This window comes from Cicer arietinum, chromosome 3 (genome assembly GCF_000331145.2).
Source record: "Cicer arietinum cultivar CDC Frontier isolate Library 1 chromosome 3, Cicar.CDCFrontier_v2.0, whole genome shotgun sequence".
In the NCBI taxonomy this organism is placed as follows: Eukaryota; Viridiplantae; Streptophyta; class Magnoliopsida; order Fabales; family Fabaceae; genus Cicer; species Cicer arietinum.
Window position 1 is genome coordinate 47,516,475 of NC_021162.2, and position 25,543 is coordinate 47,542,017.

Here is a 25,543-nt window from a genome sequence, read left to right on the forward strand (position 1 = left end):
TTCAAAGCTCCAATCCTCATCAGTCTTGGATTCTGGCTTCTCAGTAGCAAACACAGGAAGATGCAAATTCTTCACAAATAACAGATCCTTCATTTTTCCCTTCCATAAGTGATAATTAGTGCCATTCAAACAAATCATTCTATTTGTATTTGCCTCCATCATTCAAACAAGTCAAACAACCCCTTAACCAAAGAGCTCTGATGCCACTCTGATGGGAAATTCAACAACAAATATAATAACAACTCTAACAGAGCAATATGCAGCGGATAATCAATTTCCCAAACTTGCAAGAATCTGTGAGGAGCAATCAACAAATAATCACAGCAACTAAAATCATCATCACAAATGACACAATAATTTTTAACGTGGAAAAACCTTCTCAATGTGAGAAGTAAACAACCACGGGACCAAGCCAGTAATAAAGCTCCACTATGATCAAAATATGGGTACAAAGAGTTTCTAATATGGCACAAATTCGTGCTCAGTAGCCAGCCAAGAACAGCAAGATAACTAGCACAACAATCAGCCAACACAATGAGAAAACAAACATGAAATTGAGAAAAAAGTTCAGCAAAAAAAACCAGAAAAACTGCTGCTGTCCGAGTCCAATTTCTCCCACCTCAGACCTCTGATCGACGATCCAAACGGTCAGAATGAAGTACCACGAGTCACGAACCTGCTGTCCTAATTTCAGCCCGATCCGACGGTGAACGAAGGAGAAATCGTGAATTTAGTGCAGCTGCTCTGTTTTATACGAAAATAGGGTTTGCTCTTCCTCTCTCACTTTTCTCTTTGCCTCTCTCTCTGAATTCAGCTCTTTCACGCCCACTAATCTGACCTCTCTCCACTTGGATAAGTGAAACACATAGACTTGCACATATTGGGTCTTTCTCCACATAGGAAGGGAGCCCAAAACCCAACAAATTCATCATTGTAGCTTCTAGAAGATACATAGCTTGTAGAACCTTTGGAGTAGAGGGTTTGTTGTTAGATTTCAAAGTTATGGAATTGCAAACTATAGTTAATAATATTGAAGATCATTTATCACTTAGATTACTTATTTAATTAATCAATTATTAAAAATTATATTATTAATTCAACTATAGTTAATTAATATTAAGCACTGGATTATGTATTAGACTTTTGTTGTTCAATAGATTAAGATTGAACCATTCCGTAAATTCTAATAAGAGGTCATATCTCTATTGTTTAATTATACTAATATAAAATGTTTTTCCATTAAACTTTTACAATTGACTCAGTTTTCTTGATTCTCATTCAAATATTATTGATTTGGATTATAGATTATCATTGATATCATTGATATTAGAATTTTATATTTTGATATAAGTGTTTATTTTATTTGTATTATGAATCATTTGAGATTATGTCGTAAAAGATCTCATGGATCTAGAGTCATAATCCTACCGTCATTAGAGCATAGTGACTCTACACACAAGCAAATATAAAATTATTTTATGCACCTTGTTGTTGCATAAATATTGTTAATTTGTATAATTGTAATCTCACTTATTATGAATGTAATTGTGCAAATTTTATAAATTAAATAATTAAAATGATATAAAGAATAATCATATTCTATTGTTGTGTTATTGTTAGTACGTTTAATTTGTTGTTAATTGGTTTTCTTTGTAAAATTTAAATAATAAAAACTATAGTGATAATAATAATACCTTATCGGTATGTTATTGTTAATTGTTCAATGCACTTATAAATTTTATAAGATTTTATGTCAATTATGGTTCCAAGTACCTTATCGGTATTAGAATTTTTCGTTACATAATACTTGTATATTGTTGTTATATTTTTTTATGTTCGTTACATAATATTTGTACATTGACACTAAATAAGAATATTTTTTTTAAAGACATGTAATAATTTATATTTTTGTAACAATCCTCTTACTATTTTAAATATTTATTTATTTTTGATTATTTATATCATTTAAAAAAAAATTAATTCCCACTATTGTTATTAGGTAGTTAATACCATTCCTTTCGGTTTTAATTATTACATATTAATATTGTGAAGTGAGAAGTATATTCATTATAAGCAAGAGTCAACTTTTCCATCATTCTCCCAAACACAACATAAATGCTACTCTTCTCCTCCTCCTCTTTTCCAACCTCAAAATATCATATGCAAGTTAATGTGTGTTTAGTTTATAGTATTTTGAAATGTTTGTATAGTTTTAATGTGTGTTTAGTTTATAGTATTTTTTTAATGTTGATTTTAATTGTATTACAAATGGTTGCTTGATTAATAAGCTTGATGTGTTTAATTTGCATTGATTTAACATAAAATGATACTATATTTTTTTCATATTAAAATTTCATTTTTCAATTATATGTTTTAAAATGAATGACTGAAAAATGATAGCGAAGATATGATGATATTTCATTAATAAAACATCTGTAAATGAAGAGCAACTAAGATGTCTGTTGCGGTCATAGTCTAGACCTATTTTACAAAATGATCACAATTATCTTGGTGGCTCACGTTGAGATAATTGGAATATACTATCCATATTTTATATAAAAATTGACTGAAAAGAATAAAAGATTTTTAAACGTAATTTTACCTTATAAACTTTATTGAAAAGGAAATGTGTATTTTTCTATTGTTGATGTTTTAAAAAATATATTTTCTAACTATTATATGTGGATTGATAATTCAACTATCATTCTTTATCTAGTGAAATAATCTTACATGTAAATTATATACTAGAAAACTAATAGTATTTATTTTGGAGAATTATATTGAGAATATTTTAGTCTTATGTTATTTATAAAAAAATGATAAAAGTACAAGTATAGTATCAATACTTCTATAGAGTATAATATTTTGTTGTTAAAGTACTTATTAAATGAACAATAATAAAAAATTTCATTTCACTCACACATTCGAAACTTTAGCAAATTTTTTTAAAATTTTATTGATTATAAAATTTTTGAAATACAAATTAAGTTTGATTTCGAAAGTTTGAACTAATTTAAAATTTTTGAAAATACAATATATTGTATTCCTTAAATATATTTGAAACTTTAACCTTTAATAAAAGTTTTGAAATGCATATTTTCGGAACTTTCAAACTTTCAAAACATTAGATTTTTTGTAAATCAAATTTTCGAAACATAATATTACATTTCAAAACTTTCAGAAACTTTCAATGAAGATGAAAGTTTCAAAAATTTGAAATTTTACTCAAATTTTAAAAATGTAAATTTTGTTTTAAAATAATTATATCTTTTTTAAAATATTGTATTTACAGTATATATATTAATTAAATTTAGTATATTTTTTTTCAAATTAAAGGTAAAGTTCCTACAACACCGACCATATATTCTATAGATAAATTCATGACTGATCAGGTAATCTTAATAATATATGATATTATATGTTTTTAGTTTTTAATGTATATACATATGTTGATGTTTTATTTGAAATATATTTTGTAGATATTTTTCTCTCGAGAAGTTGTATTCGAATGGACAAAACTATTGGAAGACAAAAACTATCAAAAGTTTCATATGGTTCGAAACTTTCAAAAAAATTAAAAAAAATTAAAAATTACTTTTCAAATGTTTCAAATTATTCAAAAAGAAAAAAAAAACTTGTACTTCGAAAGTTTCAAAAGTTTCGAAAGTGTTGGAAAGTTTGCTAATGTTTTAAATGTGTGTTTGAAAGTGAAAAGGAAAATATATCAATATTCTATATATAGGAAAAAGGATAAAATAGTGTTTTTAAGTGTATTGAGGTTGAGAGATATAAGTGGAGGGTAGGAAGTAGAAAACTCTTGCTTGTATCATGCTCATGCATTGTTTTTTTGTTTTTTTCATTTTATCAAAAAATAAGTATTTAACTTTATAAATTAATAATAAAAAAAACTTTATACATTACCCTTTGAATTAATTATAAGTTAAGCATCATATTTATTAATTAACCGATTCCACCACGTTTGGATTGGTTTAACCAATTACACTATGATCCGTAACTCTTACTGGTACGACCTCTGATCCAATTTTTAAAAATGTTGTATTATTGTTGAGAAAAATATGTGGTTAAATATGTGAAGATCCAATAGTGATAAAATTCTATATCCAATTATATTGATAATTTTGTACTAATTAAAAATTTAGTATCCTAATGTTAAATATGACATCATTAGAGTAATTTGCATATATATAAGATTAGTGGGAGTGTGTACACAAAATTATTTATAATTGTTATATCTTATAGCAATAAATTTGTACTAAAAATTTAGTATCCAACTATTAAATATTATATTATTAGAGAGTAATTTTAAACAAGTGAATTCTTAATGATAATCCAAATCTTGTTATATATTTTAGATCAATGGGAGTGCATATATTAGAGCATTTAGAAATTAGTCAGCTTTAATAAGAATCTAAATCAAGTTTGCATATATATCATTAGAGTATTAATGGAAGTGCATGAATAAATAAAATATAAATATTTAAAAATTATTATGCATGTATTGTCATATACTTGTAGCACATTGTAACATATGACATACTTTACAAGACCTTAAAATTAAGTCTCATTCTATTAAATTGAGATATATATAAAATTATTTTCATTTTAGTAAGCACCATAATTTGGTGCTTAGCATGCAATTACATTGTGATTCTTTTTAATTACCAACATTCTACATTTTGTGAAGTTCCAAAATACAAATACAAGTATAATATCAATACTCCTATTGGGTATCGTATTGTGTTATGAAAGTATTTATAGACATAATACTTTTAGACCTAAGTCGATATTCTATTACATTTATGAAATTAAAAATTAATTTGCAAAACCACTAACCCAAGACATGCCCCATAACGGATATCATTTTGATTAAAGTCTAATGGTATTTTGGGTTAGTGAGAGTTTATTATAGTATTTTCAAATGCTTGGACCATTCTAAAGTCATCATTATGATTTGACACGTATGATTTGTTTTTTCTATCAGATTAAATTTTTGCAGGTTAAAGTTTATTTCTCTTGGAAGACAATTACTTTGAACATAATTAAAGTTCTAGTATTAGAATTATATTCTTTTAATAATTGATTATTTTTATTCAAGTGGGAGATTGTTATATTAATTATTTAATTAATCAAATATGGATTAACAATAATCAATTATTAGAAATTATTATTAATTAAATTATGATTAATTAATATTCAATACTAAATAATGTATTTGACTTTTGTTGTTGAATGGACTATGATGAGTTGGACTATTCCGTCAATGCAATAGTTACTCGTATGTGCTCTCTCCATCGCGAATCCCAAAAATATGCCGTTATTGATTATTCTTGTGACGGTAGATATTCTATAACTTGTATCTTATGCCGAAAATTTTTATCACTACTAATTACCACTCAATAGTTTATATGTTAGTACATACACTACAAAAAACAAATATATTTCTTTGCAAATTTTTCTAGGCACACGACCCCTATGTAAAAAACAATGAAAAATTCATGTTATATTATGAATAGAATCTATATTAGACCTATTCTTAATAAGACTTCTTATAAACAATGGAAATGAATACCAAAGAGAATCATGGCAAGTTTGATTCACGGTCTCAGAAGTTCACATTTTTGAGTTACTCTAAAAGGTCTAAAGCCTATAGAGCATATAATAAAGAAACAGTGATTGTTGAAGAATCGATGATCATGTTAAGTTTGATGATAAAATGCTTGACCATAAAAAGTCAAAGCTAGATGTAGATTATACATATTTACATATATCATAGGAACCCAAAATATCAAAGCAACCAACGAAACAAAATTCTAATGAATCCAAAAAAGTGCCAGAAAATTCAAGAACAAGCAACAGTGAACCTCTCACAAGTCAAGATAATTAGGAACCCAAACTTGGATAGACATAAGAATCTTCACATCTAGACTCTCTGATCATATGAGGTTTCTGAAGACTAGATCCACATTTAAAGAAACATCTATGTTTGGACTATTATCTGAAATTAATCCTACAACTATAGACAAAACTCTATTAGATGATGGATGGATAATAGCTATGCAAGAAAAGTTGAATAAATTTAAAAGAAATGATGTAGGGGATCTTGTACCCAAGCCTAAAGAAAATAAGTCAATTGGAACGAAATGTGTTTTCCAAAACTAACTAAATAAGAAACGTGAAGTGATTAAAAAAAAGGTTAGACTTGTAGTTCAAGGATACTATTCAACATCACGCTCAACACGATAAAAATGAATGCAGTTCTCATTCTCTTTTCCTCTTTCCTCGAGCACTCTTTTACCAAGTTGCGGGGGCGGTGCACGAAACTTCACCTTCCTACACAAAATCGACCACTGAATTTATTTTTGGCATCAATTTTAGCAATAGTGGCATCGTTTCCCCGATAAAAGACACATTTTCATAGTTGGGTGGATTGTATTTCCGATTTTTAACCATCATGGGCATCGTTTTCGGATTCCTCTAATTGAAACCTTTAGTAAGCACTACTTCATATTAATTAACTGTCTTGACTCTATTTTTTATTAAAATAATTAATTAACTATTTCATATTAATATTTAAGCTTCGGGTAATTTATCAATCATGTTTTATTGATCTTATGAAGTTGTCGTTGATTTTTGGACTTGTTCGTTGTACACTGTTGATTTGCCATTGCTATTGAAAAGTATTGTTGATTCTTGTAATTTGAAAAAGCGATGAAATAAGGTAAGAAGTGAGAGAGCGTTTGAATTCATGAGTATAATATATTTTGAGATAAATGGGAGAGTTGTGTTTTCCAATGATTTATTTGGGGCTCGTTACGTACAACAATAATTCTTTTAGAGATAAATTAATTAATATACAATTATAAAAATTCTGAGATTAAAATGTGAAATAGAAACGTTTAGAAGGTGTTGATTGATTTAATTTTCGATAATTGTGTGGTATTTAATATTATTGAGATATTAGATGTCAAATTAATTTTGTGTCTATGTTTGATTTGATTTAATTTTATGATGTGATAATAAACCTTGAATGCATTGTGTGACATAATAATATTTGATGATAGCCCTCCAAATATTGGGAGCTACCATACAACACATGTTTATCCCGACTGTCACATATGTGTGTCTCGGGTTACGTTGAAGGTGAAATTACAATGTTGATCACAAGAAAAAGGGATTTGAATTGTAATTCTCTTTTTAAAATTGATTTATGTATTAATTTGTTGAGTCAAGATTGATCTTGGTTTGATAAATAATAAAGGCAAAAAATTCTTCGTTAGAATATTACAATAAAAACTTCACAAAATGATTAGTGCCGTGCAGGTGAAAAATAAAAAGGAGATAAAAGAAAGAGAATCCACACAGAAATATACCATGGTTCAACCTTGACCAGTTACAATAGTTCACCTTTCAACCTTGAAAAGATTTTCAAAAATTACCCTTCAGTCCAGAAGAGTATTTACACGTCACCTTTTAAATACAAATGATTTTTCAAAAGTACTCAAACTATTTCTATATTCTATAGTGTTTGAGCTTCAACAAAAATGTTTGGAAAAGGATTGTTGGATCAACATTTACTCAATACTTGTTTGAATTAAGTTTTACACAATCAAACTCAAAGAATAAATCATTAAATCAAATGAAGAGCTGAAGTTTTTGCTTGATTCTAGAGTTTATATTTCTCAAGAATGATGATTTAATTGAATGATTGTTTGCATTTTGGACTGATGACGTTTCCTTTGCCTCGCGGTTCCTTTTATAGGCTTCTTGAAGGTCTGTGCCAGCCCGTATAGCCGTTGGAAGGCAAGCTATTTGGTATATGAATTAATAGGCATGTGTTGTAAATAAGCGAAGAGTGTTCCTACTTGATCATTAGAACGTTCTTCGTTTCTGTTTTTGGCAACTGCTTGTATTTGTCACTTTTGACAGCTATTGTAAATCATGTTATTATGTACTTGTGTCAATGATGCAATGTCTCATTTGTCCAAGATGCACTTGCTTATTGTAACATCGAAAGTTTAACATGAATAAAAAATATTTACATGATGTACATGAAACTGAAATTCTTTTGTAAATTTTTTAAATAACTTAGAATGCTAAAATACTTACAAACTTTAAAACAACTTTCAAGTGAGACTTAATTGAACTATGACTCTAATCTAGACTCTTGACGAGATCCAACTCCGACTCATGACATTGAAGAACTAGTGAGCAAATCCGAATATTTATCAGACTTTCAACATTTACTTGTTGCTTGGAAAACATCACCCTCAACATAATGAGCATAAAACTCAATAACATAGATTTAATAAAAACAATTATTGATGTTTCCCAACCATGCCGGTGTGCTAAGCATAAAAAATCATCTCGGCAAACTATACTTCAATTTTATATAATACTATTTCTTCGTAAGCTATATTCAAATACCTCTTCTACCTCTAGCCTCAAATCTTTCAAACATTTTAAGCCATTGGACGTGAGTAATCTAATGACTTAAACTCAACATAATAAGTAAATTATAAAGACTACATTGATTTCACCTAATGTCCTCTACTTGAACAACTTATTTTAGTTAAGATTGGACATAATTAAGTTCGTAAAAAGTGTCTGACACACCCTCGCTTACCCCTCACTCCGTCGTTAATTGACGGAGAATTGATCTAGCTAGAATGAATCCTATATAATAATAATAATAATAATAATAATAATAATAATAATAATAATAATAATAATAATAATAATAATAATAATAATAATTGAATATATATCTAATGATAACATATGAGTAATCATTTACTCCATTCACACAATTGAACATGTGCTTAACATAAAATTCATATGACTGTATACATATACACACACACACTATGTATCAACATCAAACTTTTAGGAAAAGAGTGTTATATATAAGCTTTCAAACTTAATTGGTTTCACTAAAAATTGATTCCTATTGCTTATCATTTTAAATTAGCTACATCATAATCCTTTTATGCTTAAAATATTATAACTTTGATAATTTAATTAAAATATCAAACGATGTCCGATTTGAATAAAAGATAACATTTTGGAAAGCAATAAATGTCTAGTTTATAAATATAATTTTTATTTTGCATAATAGACATTCAAATAATACAGTTTAATAAAATAAGGTATACAAATACAAAATACGGAATAAGAGATTATTTTACAACTTGTAACTCAATTTTCTCTATCAATTCGCAATGCAAATTAGTGGAGCCAGTGCCTATTTTGTAGGTAATTAAGTCTATTTTTTAATGAGATAGAAATCAGCTCAAAACACCATCTATGGACAAAGTTATGAATAAAATACCGAAGGTATATAGCTATACGGATTCAAAGACATCATTTAACTATTTTTATTTCAAATTTTATATTTTCAAGTAATTATCAATACAAAACAATAATCATCTCATCATCAACTCAACCACAACACTCAACAACAATAATAAAACAACAACTCTTCATAGTAATTGATACAAACACCTAACATGCATTATTAATAATCAATGATACTAAATCAAATAGGATTATCTCAATACCTGAATATACAAATGATGAACAAATATTAGGAACATGCAACCAATATCTCTAAGCATACCTAAGAGAGGTTTTAAGAAAATTTTTTGTTACCTTAACTTGTAGATGTGGAAGTCATTCATTGATAATAATCCTCACTTGGCTTCCATCTTCAATCTTCATTTTGTTTTCTTAAGAGTGAAACTTAATCTTCTTTCTTTCTATCTTTCTCTCCTCAATTGTATTCAATCTTATTGTAAGAAGAATATATTGTAAGAGAGTGGTGTGGGTAAGTTTGGAGGTAGAACATGCAATGGAGACTGATTGTATTTTCTCTCTTCTTTTTCTTCTTCCTTTTCTTTCTTCTTCATTTTCCCTCTTGTCTTACATTATGCCCTCCCTCCCCCTTTCTTTCGTTCATTCATTTTTTTTCCTTTCTAACAATTGGGTTTTTTAAGTACGAGGAATGTGATGGAAATTATTAATCATGCCCCTCCCATTCCTTACTAATGACAAGTTATGTTTGACTACAAAATGGGCTACTACAAGTTGAACTTGAGATTTCTATTTGGTTTATTTTTAATTTATTCCCCAACTATAACAAACACACTAGTCTGAACTTCCTAAACTAAATCTCACTTGAATAACTAACAATCATTTGTGATTAAATGAGATATAAGGGATTAGAATAAATATATGAATTATGACAATAAAAAAAAATAGAATTATTAGTAAAATAATAATAAATGGAATATACAATTTTTGGGGTGTTACACTATCTAAGCCATCAATTTTGAAGATTAATCTTACAATTTACTTTTTGTGCATTGCTTTGACTTTGTTGATTCTTTTGACAAATCTGTCCAAAATGTCTTTGAATATACAGTTATGTTCCTTCGTAATAATTAGTGGTGATTTGCTATGCATCTTGATGTACTTATGCAACCTAGATCGATTTTGATTTCTAGAAGGTTTTGTTCTTTAGTAAACCAGAACGCTATTGAATTAAAAAGCTGTGAAAACCAGAACGATCTTCGCTTTTTCTATTTAATAGCCAGAACAATCTTGTTTTCTCAGATATGATCTTGCTTCTTTCAAATTGATCTTTGTGGTTATATTTGATGCATGTCTTTGATTAATACACTGAAGAACACGTTAAATAACAACACATTTTTAGAATCAAAACTAGAAGAATAATTAACTTTGTTTGATTATCATCAAAATATTAATTTAGGATTTTATCTCAACAGATGGGATCTATGAGGACGTGACCAATTTGAATATTCGTTCACTTGCATGTTGACATAGTATCAAGCCTTAAAACCATGTACTTCGGAGTTGGAATGATACAAAAATGTGAAGTAGAGTTTAAGCTTGTGCATAGAATTGCGTTATCTTGTGATTATTCCATTGTAATTATTGTGTATTGAATGTGGTTATCATTTTTCCTAGAATTTGATGTTATAATGAGATGTTGATTTCTCTTTAGGAATTTTGACGTTATAATGTGAAGTCATTTCCTTGAATATTTTGATATAATTTATGTTTTAATTATTTGTGTGTTCTTCTTACTTATATTATACTATCAACATGACTTTTAAACTCATCCCTTTCGTTATTTATGTTTGATTGGTTTGGTTATACGTTTGCGAAATCGTACTTATTACAGTTTAGTGAGCCTTGAAGTTGAAGTTTGGGAGAAGTTCCAATGTGACATGTGCAGATGTCGTGAATATAATTTGTAAGTTGTTTTTCACTTATTTAAGTAGGAACAATTTCTTTGTATGAAAATCTTGTTAGTACTAGTAAGTTCTTGAAATTAAATTAAAAAAATTATAGTTAAATTCATTTTATTAAGATTGCATTGTTTTATTTGGGAATTAAGTTTGAAGTTTTTCATATATACCTTGAAAAATGTAGTACTTAGGTAGGAGTAAGAATAGGCTAGACCAAACTTTGAAAGGTTTGAGTCTGACTTACAATTAATTTTTTTGCCTAAATAAACCCATAATTAACAAATTTTAAATAAGAAATACTAATATTAATAAATAATAAAAATAAAAAAAATAAATAATAATAATATATATGTAGTCTGATCTATCAGGTCTAATAGACTTTTTATAAGCTCGAGTTTGATCTATTTAAATTAATAGGATTTGAAAAAAGTCTGAACCTAATCTTTTTATTAAACAAGTCACTATAACTAAATTTACAAAAATATAATATAATTTATTTTATATATTATTTTAGAGTGAAGGATATCACAAAAATTGTATAATTAATATTGTATCTAATAGATGCATAACTTGTACGATAATTATGATTTTAAGCATAGTATCAGTAATATATGATGATTTATTTGTTTACTATATCACACATCACTATCAATCGTATTAAATATTTTTTTTACTAAACGATCATGTTAAATATAAAACTAGAATAAATTATTAGTTTAGATAATCATATTATCTTTATTTATTTACTTATGACTTTACATGATCATATTATCTTATTACAACACATTATAATTTATTGTGCAATGGCATTTTTGTTGTCCATATATATCCTGTAAAAGACGTGTCTGTCAAAGAAATATAAAGACAATTAGATGTAAAATGAAGTGTGCTAGAAGTAATAAGAGTAAAAACACGTTCAAAGTTGGGAAAAAAATAACTGTTCAAATCTATACATTATAATAAAGCAAAGATGATAATTTGGCAAGTTTGCCACGTGTCAGCCAAATAGAGTCTTAGGAATATATGAAGTTTCTATTAATAGAAATAATACTTCATCGTGCAGATTTATGGCCAATTAAATAATTAAAAATAAAATACTATACACCACGACTACTTGACAGTTTTTTTGAAGGTAAGTGTTTTTTAAACACTACTTTATCAACTACCGCTTCAAATTAATTTAATTAAAAAATTTATGGCCAATTAAAAAATTAAAAATAAAATACAATACACCACGATTACTTGACAGTTTTTTGAAGGTAAGTGTTGTTTAAACACTACTTTATCTACCGCTTCAAATTAATTTAATTAAAAAATTTATGGTCAATTAAAAAATTAAAAATAAAATACAATACACCACGACTACTTGACAGTTTTTTGAAGGTAAGTGTTGTTTAAACACTACTTTATCAACTACCCCTTCAAATTAATTTAATTAAAAAATTTATGGCCAATTAAAAAATTAAAAATAAAATACAATACACCACGACTACGACAGTTTTTTGAAGGTAAGTGTTGTTTAAACACTACTTTATCAACTACCCCTTCAAATTAATTTAATTAAAAAATTTATGGCCAATTAAAAAATTAAAAATAAAATACAATACACCACGACTACGACAGTTTTTTGAAGGTAAGTGTTGTTTAAACACTACTTTATCAACTACCCCTTCAAATTAATTTAATTAAAAAATTTATGGCCAATTAAAAAATTAAAAATAAAATACAATACACCACGACTACGACAGTTTTTTGAAGGTAAGTGTTGTTTAAACACTACTTTATCAACTACCCCTTCAAATTAATTTAATTAAAAAATTTATGGCCAATTAAAAAATTAAAAATAAAATACAATACACCACGACTACGACAGTTTTTTGAAGGTAAGTGTTGTTTAAACACTACTTTATCAACTACCCCTTCAAATTAATTTAATTAAAAAATTTATGGCCAATTAAAAAATTAAAAATAAAATACAATACACCACGACTACGACAGTTTTTTGAAGGTAAGTGTTGTTTAAACACTACTTTATCAACTACCCCTTCAAATTAATTTAATTAAAAAATTTATGGCCAATTAAAAAATTAAAAATAAAATACAATACACCACGACTACGACAGTTTTTTGAAGGTAAGTGTTGTTTAAACACTACTTTATCAACTACCCCTTCAAATTAATTTAATTAAAAAATTTATGGCCAATTAAAAAATTAAAAATAAAATACAATACACCACGACTACGACAGTTTTTTGAAGGTAAGTGTTGTTTAAACACTACTTTATCAACTACCCCTTCAAATTAATTTAATTAAAAAATTTATGGCCAATTAAAAAATTAAAAATAAAATACAATACACCACGACTACGACAGTTTTTTGAAGGTAAGTGTTGTTTAAACACTACTTTATCAACTACCCCTTCAAATTAATTTAATTAAAAAATTTATGGCCAATTAAAAAATTAAAAATAAAATACAATACACCACGACTACGACAGTTTTTTGAAGGTAAGTGTTGTTTAAACACTACTTTATCAACTACCCCTTCAAATTAATTTAATTAAAAAATTTATGGCCAATTAAAAAATTAAAAATAAAATACAATACACCACGACTACGACAGTTTTTTGAAGGTAAGTGTTGTTTAAACACTACTTTATCAACTACCCCTTCAAATTAATTTAATTAAAAAATTTATGGCCAATTAAAAAATTAAAAATAAAATACAATACACCACGACTACGACAGTTTTTTGAAGGTAAGTGTTGTTTAAACACTACTTTATCAACTACCCCTTCAAATTAATTTAATTAAAAAATTTATGGCCAATTAAAAAATTAAAAATAAAATACAATACACCACGACTACGACAGTTTTTTGAAGGTAAGTGTTGTTTAAACACTACTTTATCAACTACCCCTTCAAATTAATTTAATTAAAAAATTTATGGCCAATTAAAAAATTAAAAATAAAATACAATACACCACGACTACGACAGTTTTTTGAAGGTAAGTGTTGTTTAAACACTACTTTATCAACTACCCCTTCAAATTAATTTAATTAAAAAATTTATGGCCAATTAAAAAATTAAAAATAAAATACAATACACCACGACTACGACAGTTTTTTGAAGGTAAGTGTTGTTTAAACACTACTTTATCAACTACCCCTTCAAATTAATTTAATTAAAAAATTTATGGCCAATTAAAAAATTAAAAATAAAATACAATACACCACGACTACGACAGTTTTTTGAAGGTAAGTGTTGTTTAAACACTACTTTATCAACTACCCCTTCAAATTAATTTAATTAAAAAATTTATGGCCAATTAAAAAATTAAAAATAAAATACAATACACCACGACTACGACAGTTTTTTGAAGGTAAGTGTTGTTTAAACACTACTTTATCAACTACCCCTTCAAATTAATTTAATTAAAAAATTTATGGCCAATTAAAAAATTAAAAATAAAATACAATACACCACGACTACGACAGTTTTTTGAAGGTAAGTGTTGTTTAAACACTACTTTATCAACTACCCCTTCAAATTAATTTAATTAAAAAATTTATGGCCAATTAAAAAATTAAAAATAAAATACAATACACCACGACTACGACAGTTTTTTGAAGGTAAGTGTTGTTTAAACACTACTTTATCAACTACCCCTTCAAATTAATTTAATTAAAAAATTTATGGCCAATTAAAAAATTAAAAATAAAATACAATACACCACGACTACGACAGTTTTTTGAAGGTAAGTGTTGTTTAAACACTACTTTATCAACTACCCCTTCAAATTAATTTAATTAAAAAATTTATGGCCAATTAAAAAATTAAAAATAAAATACAATACACCACGACTACGACAGTTTTTTGAAGGTAAGTGTTGTTTAAACACTACTTTATCAACTACCCCTTCAAATTAATTTAATTAAAAAATTTATGGCCAATTAAAAAATTAAAAATAAAATACAATACACCACGACTACGACAGTTTTTTGAAGGTAAGTGTTGTTTAAACACTACTTTATCAACTACCCCTTCAAATTAATTTAATTAAAAAATTTATGGCCAATTAAAAAATTAAAAATAAAATACAATACACCACGACTACGACAGTTTTTTGAAGGTAAGTGTTGTTTAAACACTACTTTATCAACTACCCCTTCAAATTAATTTAATTAAAAAATTTATGGCCAATTAAAAAATTAAAAATAAAATACAATACACCACGACTACGACAGTTTTTTGAAGGTAAGTGTTGTTTAAACACTACTTTATCAACTACCCCTTCAAATTAATTTAATTAAAAAATTTATGGCCAATTAAAAAATTAAAAATAAAATACAATACACCACGACTACGACAGTTTTTTGAAGGTAAGTGTTGTTTAAACACTACTTTATCAACTACCCCTTCAAATTAATTTAATTAAAAAATTTATGGCCAATTAAAAAATTAAAAATAAAATACAATACACCACGACTACGACAGTTTTTTGAAGGTAAGTGTTGTTTAAACACTACTTTATCAACTACCCCTTCAAATTAATTTAATTAAAAAATTTATGGCCAATTAAAAAATTAAAAATAAAATACAATACACCACGACTACGACAGTTTTTTGAAGGTAAGTGTTGTTTAAACACTACTTTATCAACTACCCCTTCAAATTAATTTAATTAAAAAATTTATGGCCAATTAAAAAATTAAAAATAAAATACAATACACCACGACTACGACAGTTTTTTGAAGGTAAGTGTTGTTTAAACACTACTTTATCAACTACCCCTTCAAATTAATTTAATTAAAAAATTTATGGCCAATTAAAAAATTAAAAATAAAATACAATACACCACGACTACGACAGTTTTTTGAAGGTAAGTGTTGTTTAAACACTACTTTATCAACTACCCCTTCAAATTAATTTAATTAAAAAATTTATGGCCAATTAAAAAATTAAAAATAAAATACAATACACCACGACTACGACAGTTTTTTGAAGGTAAGTGTTGTTTAAACACTACTTTATCAACTACCCCTTCAAATTAATTTAATTAAAAAATTTATGGCCAATTAAAAAATTAAAAATAAAATACAATACACCACGACTACGACAGTTTTTTGAAGGTAAGTGTTGTTTAAACACTACTTTATCAACTACCCCTTCAAATTAATTTAATTAAAAAATTTATGGCCAATTAAAAAATTAAAAATAAAATACAATACACCACGACTACGACAGTTTTTTGAAGGTAAGTGTTGTTTAAACACTACTTTATCAACTACCCCTTCAAATTAATTTAATTAAAAAATTTATGGCCAATTAAAAAATTAAAAATAAAATACAATACACCACGACTACGACAGTTTTTTGAAGGTAAGTGTTGTTTAAACACTACTTTATCAACTACCCCTTCAAATTAATTTAATTAAAAAATTTATGGCCAATTAAAAAATTAAAAATAAAATACAATACACCACGACTACGACAGTTTTTTGAAGGTAAGTGTTGTTTAAACACTACTTTATCAACTACCCCTTCAAATTAATTTAATTAAAAAATTTATGGCCAATTAAAAAATTAAAAATAAAATACAATACACCACGACTACGACAGTTTTTTGAAGGTAAGTGTTGTTTAAACACTACTTTATCAACTACCCCTTCAAATTAATTTAATTAAAAAATTTATGGCCAATTAAAAAATTAAAAATAAAATACAATACACCACGACTACGACAGTTTTTTGAAGGTAAGTGTTGTTTAAACACTACTTTATCAACTACCCCTTCAAATTAATTTAATTAAAAAATTTATGGCCAATTAAAAAATTAAAAATAAAATACAATACACCACGACTACGACAGTTTTTTGAAGGTAAGTGTTGTTTAAACACTACTTTATCAACTACCCCTTCAAATTAATTTAATTAAAAAATTTATGGCCAATTAAAAAATTAAAAATAAAATACAATACACCACGACTACGACAGTTTTTTGAAGGTAAGTGTTGTTTAAACACTACTTTATCAACTACCCCTTCAAATTAATTTAATTAAAAAATTTATGGCCAATTAAAAAATTAAAAATAAAATACAATACACCACGACTACGACAGTTTTTTGAAGGTAAGTGTTGTTTAAACACTACTTTATCAACTACCCCTTCAAATTAATTTAATTAAAAAATTTATGGCCAATTAAAAAATTAAAAATAAAATACAATACACCACGACTACGACAGTTTTTTGAAGGTAAGTGTTGTTTAAACACTACTTTATCAACTACCCCTTCAAATTAATTTAATTAAAAAATTTATGGCCAATTAAAAAATTAAAAATAAAATACAATACACCACGACTACGACAGTTTTTTGAAGGTAAGTGTTGTTTAAACACTACTTTATCAACTACCCCTTCAAATTAATTTAATTAAAAAATTTATGGCCAATTAAAAAATTAAAAATAAAATACAATACACCACGACTACGACAGTTTTTTGAAGGTAAGTGTTGTTTAAACACTACTTTATCAACTACCCCTTCAAATTAATTTAATTAAAAAATTTATGGCCAATTAAAAAATTAAAAATAAAATACAATACACCACGACTACGACAGTTTTTTGAAGGTAAGTGTTGTTTAAACACTACTTTATCAACTACCCCTTCAAATTAATTTAATTAAAAAATTTATGGCCAATTAAAAAATTAAAAATAAAATACAATACACCACGACTACGACAGTTTTTTGAAGGTAAGTGTTGTTTAAACACTACTTTATCAACTACCCCTTCAAATTAATTTAATTAAAAAATTTATGGCCAATTAAAAAATTAAAAATAAAATACAATACACCACGACTACGACAGTTTTTTGAAGGTAAGTGTTGTTTAAACACTACTTTATCAACTACCCCTTCAAATTAATTTAATTAAAAAATTTATGGCCAATTAAAAAATTAAAAATAAAATACAATACACCACGACTACGACAGTTTTTTGAAGGTAAGTGTTGTTTAAACACTACTTTATCAACTACCCCTTCAAATTAATTTAATTAAAAAATTTATGGCCAATTAAAAAATTAAAAATAAAATACAATACACCACGACTACGACAGTTTTTTGAAGGTAAGTGTTGTTTAAACACTACTTTATCAACTACCCCTTCAAATTAATTTAATTAAAAAATTTATGGCCAATTAAAAAATTAAAAATAAAATACAATACACCACGACTACGACAGTTTTTTGAAGGTAAGTGTTGTTTAAACACTACTTTATCAACTACCCCTTCAAATTAATTTAATTAAAAAATTTATGGCCAATTAAAAAATTAAAAATAAAATACAATACACCACGACTACGACAGTTTTTTGAAGGTAAGTGTTGTTTAAACACTACTTTATCAACTACCCCTTCAAATTAATTTAATTAAAAAATTTATGGCCAATTAAAAAATTAAAAATAAAATACAATACACCACGACTACGACAGTTTTTTGAAGGTAAGTGTTGTTTAAACACTACTTTATCAACTACCCCTTCAAATTAATTTAATTAAAAAATTTATGGCCAATTAAAAAATTAAAAATAAAATACAATACACCACGACTACGACAGTTTTTTGAAGGTAAGTGTTGTTTAAACACTACTTTATCAACTACCCCTTCAAATTAATTTAATTAAAAAATTTATGGCCAATTAAAAAATTAAAAATAAAATACAATACACCACGACTACGACAGTTTTTTGAAGGTAAGTGTTGTTTAAACACTACTTTATCAACTACCCCTTCAAATTAATTTAATTAAAAAATTTATGGCCAATTAAAAAATTAAAAATAAAATACAATACACCACGACTACGACAGTTTTTTGAAGGTAAGTGTTGTTTAAACACTACTTTATCAACTACCCCTTCAAATTAATTTAATTAAAAAATTTATGGCCAATTAAAAAATTAAAAATAAAATACAATACACCACGACTACGACAGTTTTTTGAAGGTAAGTGTTGTTTAAACACTACTTTATCAACTACCCCTTCAAATTAATTTAATTAAAAAATTTATGGCCAATTAAAAAATTAAAAATAAAATACAATACACCACGACTACGACAGTTTTTTGAAGGTAAGTGTTGTTTAAACACTACTTTATCAACTACCCCTTCAAATTAATTTAATTAAAAAATTTATGGCCAATTAAAAAATTAAAAATAAAATACAATACACCACGACTACGACAGTTTTTTGAAGGTAAGTGTTGTTTAAACACTACTTTATCAACTACCCCTTCAAATTAATTTAATTAAAAAATTTATGGCCAATTAAAAAATTAAAAATAAAATACAATACACCACGACTACGACAGTTTTTTGAAGGTAAGTGTTGTTTAAACACTACTTTATCAACTACCCCTTCAAATTAATTTAATTAAAAAATTTATGGCCAATTAAAAAATTAAAAATAAAATACAATACACCACGACTACGACAGTTTTTTGAAGGTAAGTGTTGTTTAAACACTACTTTATCAACTACCCCTTCAAATTAATTTAATTAAAAAATTTATGGCCAATTAAAAAATTAAAAATAAAATACAATACACCACGACTACGACAGTTTTTTGAAGGTAAGTGTTGTTTAAACACTACTTTATCAACTACCCCTTCAAATTAATTTAATTAAAAAATTTATGGCCAATTAAAAAATTAAAAATAAAATACAATACACCACGACTACGACAGTTTTTTGAAGGTAAGTGTTGTTTAAACACTACTTTATCAACTACCCCTTCAAATTAATTTAATTAAAAAATTTATGGCCAATTAAAAAATTAAAAATAAAATACAATACACCACGACTACGACAGTTTTTTGAAGGTAAGTGTTGTTTAAACACTACTTTATCAACTACCCCTTCAAATTAATTTAATTAAAAAATTTATGGCCAATTAAAAAATTAAAAATAAAATACAATACACCACGACTACGACAGTTTTTTGAAGGTAAGTGTTGTTTAAACACTACTTTATCAACTACCCCTTCAAATTAATTTAATTAAAAAATTTATGGCCAATTAAAAAATTAAAAATAAAATACAATACACCACGACTACGACAGTTTTTTGAAGGTAAGTGTTGTTTAAACACTACTTTATCAACTACCCCTTCAAATTAATTTAATTAAAAAATTTATGGCCAATTAAAAAATTAAAAATAAAATACAATACACCACGACTACGACAGTTTTTTGAAGGTAAGTGTTGTTTAAACACTACTTTATCAACTACCCCTTCAAATTAATTTAATTAAAAAATTTATGGCCAATTAAAAAATTAAAAATAAAATACAATACACCACGACTACGACAGTTTTTTGAAGGTAAGTGTTGTTTAAACACTACTTTATCAACTACCCCTTCAAATTAATTTAATTAAAAAATTTATGGCCAATTAAAAAATTAAAAATAAAATACAATACACCACGACTACGACAGTTTTTTGAAGGTAAGTGTTGTTTAAACACTACTTTATCAACTACCCCTTCAAATTAATTTAATTAAAAAATTTATGGCCAATTAAAAAATTAAAAATAAAATACAATACACCACGACTACGACAGTTTTTTGAAGGTAAGTGTTGTTTAAACACTACTTTATCAACTACCCCTTCAAATTAATTTAATTAAAAAATTTATGGCCAATTAAAAAATTAAAAATAAAATACAATACACCACGACTACGACAGTTTTTTGAAGGTAAGTGTTGTTTAAACACTACTTTATCAACTACCCCTTCAAATTAATTTAATTAAAAAATTTATGGCCAATTAAAAAATTAAAAATAAAATACAATACACCACGACTACGACAGTTTTTTGAAGGTAAGTGTTGTTTAAACACTACTTTATCAACTACCCCTTCAAATTAATTTAATTAAAAAATTTATGGCCAATTAAAAAATTAAAAATAAAATACAATACACCACGACTACGACAGTTTTTTGAAGGTAAGTGTTGTTTGTAATGACATCGACAAGTTCATTTCAGCAGAACTACCTGATTGTAATTTATATCCAAAACTTGCAAATGTTGTTTCAAGTTTCATGCTACATGGTCCATGTGGATCTTCCAATCCAAAATCTCCGTGCATGAAAGATGGCAAGTGCTCAAAGTATTTTCCAAAGGATTACCAATCTTCAACTATAGTTGACGATGAAGGTTATCCAAAGTACAAGCGACGAGATACTGGTTTGTCCGTTTTGAAAAAAGGAATCAGTTTGGACAATAGGTTTGTAGTTCCATACAATCCACATTTGTTGATGAAATATCAAGCACATGTCAATGTTGAGTATTGCAACAAGGGAAACTCAATAAAGTATTTGTTTAAGTATGTTAATAAAGGACCAGATAGAGCCACAATAGAGATTTCAAACCGAACAGAAAATGGCCAGGTACTTGATGAGATAAAACAATACTATGAGTGCAGGTATTTGGCCCCGTGTGAGGCTGTTTGGAGAACTTTTGAGTATGACATCCATCAAAGGTGGCCTCCTGTTATAAGGCTTTCATTTCACCTTGAAAATGAGCAATCTGTAATGTATTCAGAAAATTATTCAATTCAATCTGTTGTGGCGCGTAATGAAGAACTTGACACAATGTTTTTGGCTTGGTTTGAGGCAAACAAAAAGTATCCTGAAGGAAGAGAATTGACTTATGCTGAATTTCCTACAAGGTTTGTTTATATAAAAAATAGCAAAACATGGCAGCCCAGAAAGCAAGGTAATTCAATTGGAAGACTTACTTATATTCCCCCAGGAGGTGGGGATGTTTATTTTTTGAGACTCCTATTGACAATACAAAAAGGGTGCACAAGTTACAATGATATTAAGAGAGTGGATGGCACAACACATAAAACCTTTAAGGAAGCGTGTTTTGCACTTGGGTTGCTGCAAGATGACAATGAATTTGTGTATGCTATTACTGAAGCAAGTCAGTTGGCCTCTGGACATCAATTGAGGAGATTATTTGTTATATTATTGTTCATGAATTCAATGACAAATCCTTTTGTTGTTTGGGAAGCTACATGGAAACTTTTATGTGATGGAATTTTATACGAAAAAAGGAAAATGTTAAACAACCCAGGTATGCAATTAAATATTAAATACTATATATATTAATTTTGTGTTATTATTATTAATATTTTACAACACTAACTATATGATTAAAATCATTCTCTTTGATTCAGGCCTTCAAATAAGTGACGATGAGTTAAAAAATATTTGTTTGGTTGAGTTGGACAAACTACTTTTCATGAGTGGTAAATCTCTTAAAAGTTTTAAGACCATGCCATGCCCTACCCATTCAAATATGAATCAATTTGAAAATAGGTTCTTGGCTGATGAATTAAACTATGACAAAGATGAGTTAGCTGCAACCCACATCTCATTATTGTCATCCTTAACCGCAGAACAAAGGTCAGTGTATGATCAAATTATTGCTTCTGTGATGACTAATTCGGGAGGGTTTTACTTCTTATATGGATATGGAGGCACAGGAAAAACATTTATCTGGAGAACTTTATCAGCTGCATTGAGATCCCAAGGTTCAATTGTTTTAAATATTGCCTCCAGTGGGATTGCAGCTTTATTATTACCTGGAGGAAAAACAGCTCATTCCGCATTAAAGATTCCTTTGGTTACAACCGAAACATCTACATGTGACATCAAACAACGCACTGATAGAGCTAATCTTATCATACATTCTAAGCTTATTATATGGGATGAAGCTCCAATGCTAAATAAATTATGTGCTGAAGCTGTAGATCGTACTTTTAGAGATATCATGAGGACTGTAGATGAGGCTAACCTACATAAACCATTTGGTGGGAAGGTAGTTGTTTTTGGAGGTGATTTTAGACAAATATTACCTGTTGTTAGAAAAGGTTGTAGGCATGATATAGTGGCAGCTTCAATAAACTCATCTGAATTATGGAAATACTGCAAGGTTTTGACATTATCAAGAAACATGCGTTTAACATCTGCAGAACCCAATGCATATACTAATGACATTAAAGATTTTGCAGATTGGATGCTTGATATTGGAAACGGTAAACATGACTCAAATGAGTTAGGGGAGAGTATTATTAATATTCCTGAAGACTTATTGGTAACAAATTCCCAAAATCCTCTATTATCTCTGTTTGAATTGACATATCCACTGCTTTTACAGAACATAAACAATTTGAAATACTATGAAGAGAGGGCAATACTTGCTCCGACTCATGATACTGTAGATATCGTTAATGATTATATTTTATCATTAATTCCAGAAGAGGAAAAGGAATACATTAGTTCAGACTCAACTGTCCTTTCTGATGAAAATTGTGCTGTGCAGGGAGATTGGTTCACACCAGTATTTTTGAATGACATGAAATGTTCTGGAATTCCAAATCACCGATTAAGATTAAAGATTGGTGTTCCAGTCATGCTTTTGAGGAACATTGATCAAGCTAATGGACTATGTAATGGAACAAGGTTGCTCATAAATGAATTGTGTACAAATATTATTGGAGCAACTGTGATCACGGGAAAAAACATCGGTGATAAGATTTATATACCAAGGATGAATTTGGTTCCATCTGATCCAGCTTTCCCATTTAAATTCCAGAGAAGACAATTTCCATTGTCGTTGTGTTTTGCAATGACCATAAATAAGAGTCAGGGTCAATCTCTTTCTCAAGTTGGTTTGTATTTAAAGCGACCTGTATTTACTCATGGTCAATTCTATGTGGCTATTTCACGAGTAAAGTCTAGGGAAGGATTGAAGATTGTTATTTTAGATGAAGAAGGAAAACTATGTACCGACACCAAAAATGTTGTGTACAAAGAAATTTTCAATAATTTGTAAACATGTATACGACATTCTTTTTACGGTTATATTTGTTTATTGTAAGTTATTTTTTGTATGGAATTGAATTGATGATAAAATTCATATTATGTCTTTAATGTCAATGTCAATAAAATTATGTCTTGAATGTCAATGTTAATTCAAATTTTTATATTATATAACTTTATTATAACAATATATTTATCAATATAGTAATTTGTATCCGTGCGACGCACGAGTTACTCACTAGTTATAATTTAAAAGTAACAAAATTATCTTGCAAGTTACCTTTTAACGGCATGAACATTCATAAGAAGTGCACCTCTTAAAATAAGGTCGTTCGCATTTTGGACAATCATCATCAATATTACATTCACGATCTCCTATATAATGTTAACCGCAAAGTAATATTAATGAAAGTGAGAAATCTTGTGTGAAAAATAGGGTTTGTACAGTATAGATATCTCAAAAGAGTTTTAATAGTAGACCTTTACCATTTTTCATAAAAAATGAATTTTATAATAATAAAAAATAAGAAAGAGAGATGCACTATTTTATTAAAATTTACTAAAAATAATAAGTGCTATCTTTGATATTTTTAAGGAATAAAGAATAAGAGGAAGCTTATTTTGTGGAAAGATTTTTTATTTTAAATTTTAAAAAGGTGTATTAGTCATACTTTGAATAAGGAGTTGAAAGCCATTTGAAGCGAATAATTGACTATATTTTTAGAAATAATGAAAATATTAAAAAATATATATTTTTATTATTTTTAGAAAATATTTTTACTAACTAACATTTTATCTTCTCTATAATAATTATTCAATTCAATAATTTTTTATCAAGATAAAATAAAGAAATAAAATATTTTTAAAAAGTAAATGAAACCCAAATTTTGAGAAGAGTGAGGAAAATATCTTACGTTTGCTTTCAGTTACACCATGAAGTAGGAAAAGATACACGATTATAACATAAATAATTTTGAGAATTGCACTCATGTTTCTTTTACTTTTCATGTAACAAATAGAAAAATGTTTGATCAATTTATTGTTTTTAGCATTTATAGGTTGGCAAGAGATTCCCGTTTAACTTAAATTTTTTATTAATGTCTCTTGATTATAGTGATGAGTCATGTTTGTCTTCTTTACTAACTCAATTGACTACTTGTCTTTATGTATCATATTAAAATACTTTTTTAAAACAAATGTTTGAACAAAAGAAAAAGTTATGAAATGGTCAAACAATTTATAGCATTTATAATTAAGTCGGCAAGAAACCCTTATTTAAATTAAAATAATTATTAATGTTACTTAGTTAAATTGATGAGTCATGCTTATTTCTTTTATATTTTATATTAAAATATTGT

At 27.0% G+C, this 25,543-nt stretch overlaps 1 long non-coding RNA gene across 1 annotated transcript; it reads right to left on the reverse strand.

Moving 5' to 3' along the window:
• Positions 1-11,976: 11,976 nt before the first annotated feature.
• Positions 11,977-25,186, reverse strand: LOC140919528 (uncharacterized). The gene is made up of 3 exons (XR_012162160.1): positions 25,100-25,186; positions 24,466-24,560; positions 11,977-12,136 (listed from the first exon to the last, which is right to left on the reverse strand). It is a non-coding gene; the product is annotated as an uncharacterized lncRNA (long non-coding RNA).
• Positions 25,187-25,543: the final 357 nt, after the last annotated feature.